At 38.4% G+C, this 8,421-nt stretch overlaps 1 protein-coding gene across 15 annotated transcripts in view; it reads right to left on the bottom strand.

The window, feature by feature from the left end:
* LOC110455629 (disabled homolog 2-interacting protein-like) overlaps positions 1–8,421 on the bottom strand; it is a 241,543-nt gene that overhangs the window by 54,518 nt on the left and 178,604 nt on the right. Inside the window, exon 1 of one of the 15 annotated variants that reach the window (XM_021505871.1) lies at positions 2,441–2,460. The exons of the other annotated variants lie outside the window; for them this stretch is intronic. The gene's annotated coding sequence lies outside the window, so the exon portion shown is untranslated. Of the gene's footprint in view, positions 1–2,440; positions 2,461–8,421 lie in introns of those variants that run through there. 15 annotated transcript variants of the gene reach the window in all.

The raw sequence follows: 8,421 nt of genomic DNA, 5'->3' as shown, positions 1-8,421 counted from the left end.
CTGACATTGACCGTCTTCTACGTCTGACATTGACCGTCTTCTACGTCTGACATTGACCGTCTTCTACGTCTGACATTGACCGTCTTCTACGTCTGACATTGACCGTCTTCTACGTCTGACATTGACCGTCTTCTACGTCTGACATTGACCGTCTTCTACGTCTGACATTGACCGTCTTCTACGTCTGACATTGACCGTCTTCTACGTCTGACATTGACCGTCTTCTACGTCTGACATTGACCGTCTTCTACGTCTGACATTGACCGTCTTCTACGTCTGACATTGACCGTCTTCTACGTCTGACATTGACCGTCTTCTACGTCTGACATTGACCGTCTTCTACGTCTGACATTGACCGTCTTCTACGTCTGACATTGTCTTATTCTTGATACAATCATTCTACCAATTCTTTGAATATTGTGATATCAAAACAGGAAATAATCTTGTGATATCAAAACAGGAAATAATTGTATTTACTTTTTTGAACACAATTTGTATTTGACAAGAAAGATACAGATAATACTGAATCAGAAATTTACTGAGAAGTCAACACTTTTCAATGTGTCTGGCCTGAAATAGCGATGTTGTGTATCAGAAGTAGAGAGATACCACTATGGGTTACAAGTGTTTGTACCGGTCACAAAGGGCGGTGATGTGTATAGGACACTGTGAGAAACACTTGTTCCACATTACTGCTACATGTGTAAAACAATCCAGCCAGCAAATATGCTTTTCAACATTAAAACGTTACAAGTGTCCTGTGAGTGTCTCTGCCTCATACACTCACCCTCGTATCATATTTTACATTAAATGCACCCACAGAAATCTTATACATTTACTGCAATGCATTTTCTTCATTTGTACTCCATCATCAATGTCACCCTTCTGAAGGTCAAACAAAGCTGACTTTGAAATTTCAGTGTTTCCCATGATGGATGTTGAACTTTTAATGACCCCATGGAAATGGGGAGATGGGGGCCTATGGTTACATAGGGTTAAAGGTCACCCAACACAAACACAGCCGACTAGTACAGCAACTAGCTAGCTGTCCTAAAATACACCATGGGGAAAACCAGGACTGTCCCCAATACTGTCTAGGGTGGGGGTGGGGGTGGGGGGAGGAAGGGACCATGAACAAAGACAAGGAATGAGGGTATATAAATGCAGAAAGTGGTTTGTGTCTGTGTATGGTAAAATTGCTGTGCCCCAAAACAACTCTACCCAAATTGACAATATACAGCACAGCTTATCAGCAAGCTCGCGTGAAACACATCAGAAATTTTATCAACCCTGCTGTTATTTTAACATCGTCATCCTTCCACTAATTTAAAATAGTTTAAAAACCCCATCTCAAAGTGAAATGGAATGACATTTTCATTTTTTTTTAAATGTTTCAACAGGATTTATAATGTCGTTATCGCAGCACTCTGATCCATCTAATTCGTAACCCTCTTCAGCTGGGGTTCTGTAATATCTCAGATACGTCAAAACTTGTATTTTTTACAGGCAACATATGTACAACTGCCTCATACATTCCTTACTGCACCAGTCATTATCAACATCCTTTCATCGATCAACACCCAGGGGACCTCCACAAGTTGTTACTGAACTATCCACAGGCAATCACTGGAACAGACCTTAGGGGAGAAGGTCATAGCATAGGTCTGGTGTATGTATAAATGGACGCTATATAATGGTACAGGGGGATATAAGGAAGGAGAATTAATTATTGCCAAATGAAGCAATAGAAGGTGGTAGGGGGATGTTGTTTCAATCACAGATGACATATGTGTAATCATTACAAGGCATACTTAAAGGTAAAGGAGACTTCATTAATATTGGTGTTTTAGCTATTTTAAGTTCATCTGGCCTTTCATCAAATGTCAGACAATCGCAAAATTCTAATAAAGTTTCTGAATTTCTAATAAGTAAAAAAAATAAAATGAAGCCAATCAATGTCATTCAAGGTGAAGTTCTGAGAAACAACACCATTTTCAGAATAATTGCTCTGAAATACAAATTTCAAGCTGGCCGCTAGATTTCCAACATTCAGGGGACATTTACTGTTCTAGTTGCATGGTCGTATTGACACTTACAGAAGGTCAATCTACCCTAATTCACTTGGTACCCCCACAATTAACATACAACCATAAATATACCCACATCATACAACCATATATACCCACAACATACAACCATATTTACCCACTACATCAACACATAACCTCCCTAGTCAATTACTTAACAGTGTAATCATATAACAAACTATACGTCTATATAAATAAACAAACTGATGCTGTATAACCAAAGAACAACAAATTTCTGGCAATATATAACCAATGCATGCCCACATATAAATATATATAAATAAGATGTGTAAATGAAATTACCTGTGTAATAAATTTACACCTGCATAAAGCATGGCTGCATGAGGACCTACCTTTTTCTAAATAACAACAACAGTAATACAGTTTACAGCTGATAATTAAACTTCATGATGTACTTGTATACATGTCCACGCCAATCTCTCTTAGTTTATATATAAATCCAGGTGATAATTTCATCATGTACTTGTATACACGTCCATGCCAATCTCTCTCAGTTTATATATAAATCCAGGTGATAATTTCCTCCAGTGACAATCAGGGGACACTACAGTATGTAAAATGTGAGAGAGTCAGTGGTGGCCAGCTCCAGCGAACTGTTCTACCACATCAAAAGACTACCAATTGACAGACATACCTGTCTGTCGTGACAGGTGAGGCATAGGTAAATAAAACATAACAATAGCAATATACACTACACAGGTAGGACAAATGGAGGACAGCAATGATTTGTCATTATCAGGTAACACTCGGGTAACACTCAGTTTCCTTATATCTTACCTGGTCTGACACAGGTATGTATATATATACCTGTACAGCTAAATATAGCTGTTGTATATATATTGTCTCTGTACATCTGTGATCAATTTCTAATAGATAACAGCTGTAGTCGTTAGCACCTGCCTATCATACCACAATCATATTTGCAGATATCAAATTTTTGACAGATTAATCCTTTGTTGTTCCCTGCATCTAAATAAAGAAGCAATGTCTTCCAATACTTCTCAAAATAAATATTCCTAATCTTCATATCTAACATAACTATGCTTCATATTTATTGAATCTTGTATTTAACAGCTTAACCACTGGATTGGACAGGTGATAAGGCTTAATTTAATGACACAAGATTCATAAGGTTTCAGCAAATTATTGCTGTCTGTTGTGGCAAGGGTGTGGCACCTTGTCACTCTGGACCTTTGCCAGCTGCTCCCTTTCATGTTTGTAAGGATTGTTGGCCCTCCTTGGCCCCAGGTCAGGGTCCCCTTATCTGCATCTCTGACCCTTTATCTGCAGCCTATAATTAATGCTGCAGCCCCTATCTATGTAGGTCAGCCTCTGTACCCTTGGGACATTGATTGTTTAGTGTAGTCTGATGGTACTTACCAACACCACCTGAGATCAGTCCCTCCTACTCTCATGTACCGCAACGTTTTCAATTTCAATTTACTGTTTTCATTTCATTTGATGAAAACTTCAAACATTCAAAGTTCAAATTTCAAAAGATCAAAGAAAGAAGAGCTGAAGACGTAATACAACCTCTCACATGCTTTTCAGTCCTTAATTTACCTTGAAATTTGAAACAAAAAATCTTTCCATTGAATTTGAACATCAAAATTTACAGTGCAAAATATCTCCCTATAACTGATCTGATTGTACCCAGTCACCCTGTGTGCCTGCAGTATATATATACAGTCCTGATTTCAGAAGTATGTTTACATTTCTAATGAAAATATTCCCTGACCTGCACTGCCATACCAAGTTCAGTATCAGAGGTGCCTCAAGCCTCTTCTATTCCCTGGATCCCTCTCTGCCCTGCCTCTCCAGAAGCTCACATCCATGTCTTGGGTTATCACAGACAGATAGATTTGGCCAGACTTCCTCCCCTATATCAGGCCACTATAGCCAGGAACAGGTAGTTGGGTGTGAAACACATCCCAGTACAAGATCAGCACACCACGCTCAGCTAATTACAACAACCAGCATCAGTGATAATCTCTACAACAACCAGCATCAGTGATAATCTCTACAAACTAGCTACTCATTAGCTGCTAGGCGATGTCCACAAATCATTAACATTGTAAAGTCTCAAATAGATCTGTACTTGCCAAAAGTGGATCCTTTTGTTCCTTATAATCAGGTTTCAAATAACCTCTCTTTACTGTATATTTTCAAGTTTCTCATGGGGAGAAAAGGCATGGCAATATAAATCTAACATGTTTAAAAGGTACTTAAAAAAGTAACCCTTACCTGACATTCTAATAGTTCTATGAGAGGAATTAATTCAACAGGAACAAAATATGAAAGAAATACAGAAGAAATTCTGTGGAGTCCAAATCCAAATATGAGGATGAATTAGAAAATATTTCCAAAATAAACATAAACGGTAGGTAGCTAAACAGAAATCCAACCAAAGAAATGACAGCTTAACTCATTCACCCCTGAGGACACATTTGATCTCTTCCAACTCAAAGGATGGAATAGTTCATTATGAAACTTCAGGGGTGAGTATGAGTTAATGCAAAGTCTACTAAAAAAATGTGCTGAATGCAGAGTGTAACCATTTCAGTGAAGACGTAAATTAAGTCACAGTGACCTACATTTGATATATTGGTGTAGTACAGTGTGGTACATTTTGTACTTCTAAAGATGTACCACCACATATCAATTTTGATGACTGTTCTAGTATTATAGTATTGGAGCTAAGTTGAAGATATTTCAGCTGTTCTCCACCCCGTCCCCACCCACCCACCCAGGTTGAACCTACTTGTCATCATATGTTGAGATAATTCATCCATTCAGGTGCAGATATAAAATCATTAGACATTAAATTACAAGAACTCAGCCTCACCTATCTCCCTTCTTGATCTATATCTATTGTCTCAGCAATCTTATTTTACTAATGAAGGAAATGAAATGTGATTTCTTCAGCAGCAGCAGCCAGTACAGCCTGTGTGTATTCAACATCTTATTTTGTTAGCACCAAGTGAGATTGATAAGTGTTTCCATGGTAACCACATCAATATTTCCCCTTCTAACCCGAGGTTACTAATGGATTCTGAGGTAGGAACAAAAGTCCAGCCATGTCATGTGTGTGTGCATATATAATGGAACAATATACTATTTAAATAAAAAAAACACGGAAATCTGAAACTAGGAACAAAGGATTATCTCAAACCAAAGTGATCATATTGAAGATGGACAAGAGTCTGTGAACATGCAGGTCTATAATGGTAGCCATTAAACACAATCACAATCTCAGGTAAAACTGGGATGAAACCTAAAATAGACATTTCTATACAGACTCTACAAAAGCCACAAAGGATGTGTCAGGTGTCCAATCATCTATGAAAATTTCAATGTTTTTTTTTTTTTTTAAATATTTTTAGAAAAAATATAAAATATAATAATTAGTTAACTGTCCATTTTGCTTAGTTTCTGTGTGCCTTGATATTTCATGGGGACTTTCTGAGAGCAGTACCTCGTCTTTAAGGTCAACAAAGGTGCGAGGTACCCTATTTTAGGGTTACCTGTAAGGTTATGTTACAGTACCAGGCCAGAGTCTGTGGTATAGGGAGCATGTTTTTCACTTGTAGTCACAATAATACATTACGTAATTACTGTGATATGGGACAAGGACCTCAAATTTCTCTCATTCTTTGTCGATAAAATATGGTTTATGATTTCCCCAAGTAACTCCTTTCACCATAAATTAGAGCACATTGCCAATTAAAACGATAGCTTATCACATTCGTTCAGCATCAGTTACAGATGTGTAATCTTTCATCAACACACGTAATCATTTTTTGTTTGCATTTTCACAAATCTTTCATGAACAAATATGCACACATTTTGCTTGTACTTGCATCAGCACTGACTCACAGGTGATATTTCTATCTGTAAACTGCAGACCATGCTACATGTATGAGAGACATGATGGCCCAACCCTATCATTGCTGTCTAACAGACTATACACTCAGCAGTAGATTTGTGTTCACAATGCAATTGAGCTGACCCAGGTCCACAATATTTCACCTCAATCTTAATGTCAGCAGAAACAAGATTTATAGGAAATGCTTATATCCCCTGTTGGTAGAAACTCTTTGTGTTGATGTGATTTACTGTAAAAGGCCTTATTTGACTGATATCTAGAAACAGGACTTGATTCACAGCATCAAAGGAAGTGCTCTCTCGCTCAAGTCTCTGGTTCTAGAGACATCTTTAACCTTAAAACAGCTCACCATCAAACAATTTTTCTATGAAAATTCACACGTTTTTGAAAGCATTCTGATTGCAGCAGACAGCAAATGGATGTCACCGCCTCTTAGATTTAAGATGGACACTTTGTTTCCAATAAAATCTGGGAAAATTCCTGTGTTGAGCAATGAAGTTGTTCCCCTTTGATGCCAGTCTCCAGTGTTTATGATCACTAAACACATGGCCATGTCAGCCTTTCCACTAAAAGCAAATCTGAAAATTGGTGACAGCCATAACCATTATGGTTTACATTTTCCACAAACACAGATGTCATACCACAGTCAGATGGTTGTGGTTCCCATGGTAACGCTGAATTAATGCAAATAATATTTTCCAAGGACATGGAATTGATGTTGCATGTGCTTTATTATTTGATGTAAAATGAAAAAAATAAATGCTATCACAAATCAATAGATATACATTTATTCATGAGACTATTTACTGAATTTTATTTCAAGTTTGATCATTTGAGTAGTCTTTGTGCTTAAAGGTGTAAATAGTATCTAAACCTAGCTAGGAGACAGCCAGTGATCAATGCCATACATCATTGTGTAAGCATTAGTTTACTGGTGACCAGTGGTGTGAACATTAATTGATAGCCCCACCAATCAGGCTGACAAATCTTGTCTACAATCACCTCCGAACACAACACCAACACACACTCCGGCACAGCTTTACGCTCAGCTCACACCTCACATCACATAAACTCTGATAAACACTATCCACATCAATAAAACCGAGATTTGATCACTACCAACTTGTATTCAGTGTATTTTAAAGTCAATTGTGCCCCCTTGCCTTCATTACACACACATTAACCGAGAAACAGTATCTGATTTTTGACAAAGTATTGATGATTTAGTATGAGAAAGTAGTCATACAATTCTATTTTTCATTCCTATTCAGAGAATGGATAACTAACCTGATCTTTTTGACACACAAACAAGCTTTTCAAACGTAGAACAGAATTTAGGCCATGCAGATACACAAATATAATCTGCCAAGCACAATGAGAGAAGCTTTGTATTATTGATAGCGTTTCCATTGAAAACACTACCACATGAAATGCACATGTAACCAACTCTTACTAACGGTCTGCTCTTAATCAAAGATGACTCAAAAAATACATAATTCAATAAAAATGTCATTTTACACAGCTTCATGGAAATGAGGTTATATTCTAATTAAATTTTTAAAACAATTTGCCGCAGTCACCGATTCTGATAACTTGTTTCCAGGGATCAGAGAATTTTTGTTGTTGTCTCTTGATTAGAGTCGTTGCATTGATATGCACATAAATCATTAGAATGTCCCCACAATCAATACAAACGCCAATAAACATGCCAGCATGTTTTAATATGTCAACAATGAGGTGTCCCCAGGGTGTCATGAAAGCATACAGGTGGAATGGGTTCAACGATGAGGTGTCCCCAGGGTGTCATGAAAGCATACACATGGAATGGGTTCAACGATGAGGTGTCCCCAGGGTGTCATGAAAGCATACAGGTGGAATGGGTTCAACGATGAGGTGTCCCCAGGGTGTCATGAAAGCATACAGGTGGAATGGGTACAAGATGAGGTGTCCCCAGGATGTCATGAAAGCATACAAGTGGAATGGGTACAAGATGAGTCATCCCCAGGGTGTCATGAAAGCATACAGGTGGAATGGGTTCAATGATGAGGTGTCCCCAGGGTGTCATGAAAGCATACAGGTGGAATGGGTACAAGATGAGGTGTCCCCAGGGTGTCATGAAAGCATACAGGTGGAATGGGTTCAATGATATGGAGTCCCCAGGGTGTCATGAAAGCATACAGGTGGAATGGGTTCAATGGTGAGGTGTCCCCAGGGTGTCATGAAAGCATACAGATGGAATGGGTTCAACGATGAGGTATCCCCAGGGTGTCATGAAAGCATACAGGTGGAATGGGTACAAGATGAGTCATCCCAGGGTGTCATGAAAGCATACAGGTGGAATGGGTACAAGATGAGGTGTCCCCAGGGTGTCATGAAAGCATACAGATGGAATGGGTTCAACGATGAGGTATCCCCAGGGTGTCATGA

The sequence above is a fragment of the Mizuhopecten yessoensis genome, unplaced genomic scaffold (genome assembly GCF_002113885.1).
Source record: "Mizuhopecten yessoensis strain PY_sf001 unplaced genomic scaffold, ASM211388v2 scaffold8335, whole genome shotgun sequence".
NCBI lineage: Eukaryota > Metazoa > Mollusca > Bivalvia > Pectinida > Pectinidae > Mizuhopecten > Mizuhopecten yessoensis.
This window is presented reverse-complemented; position numbering and strand designations above follow the sequence as displayed.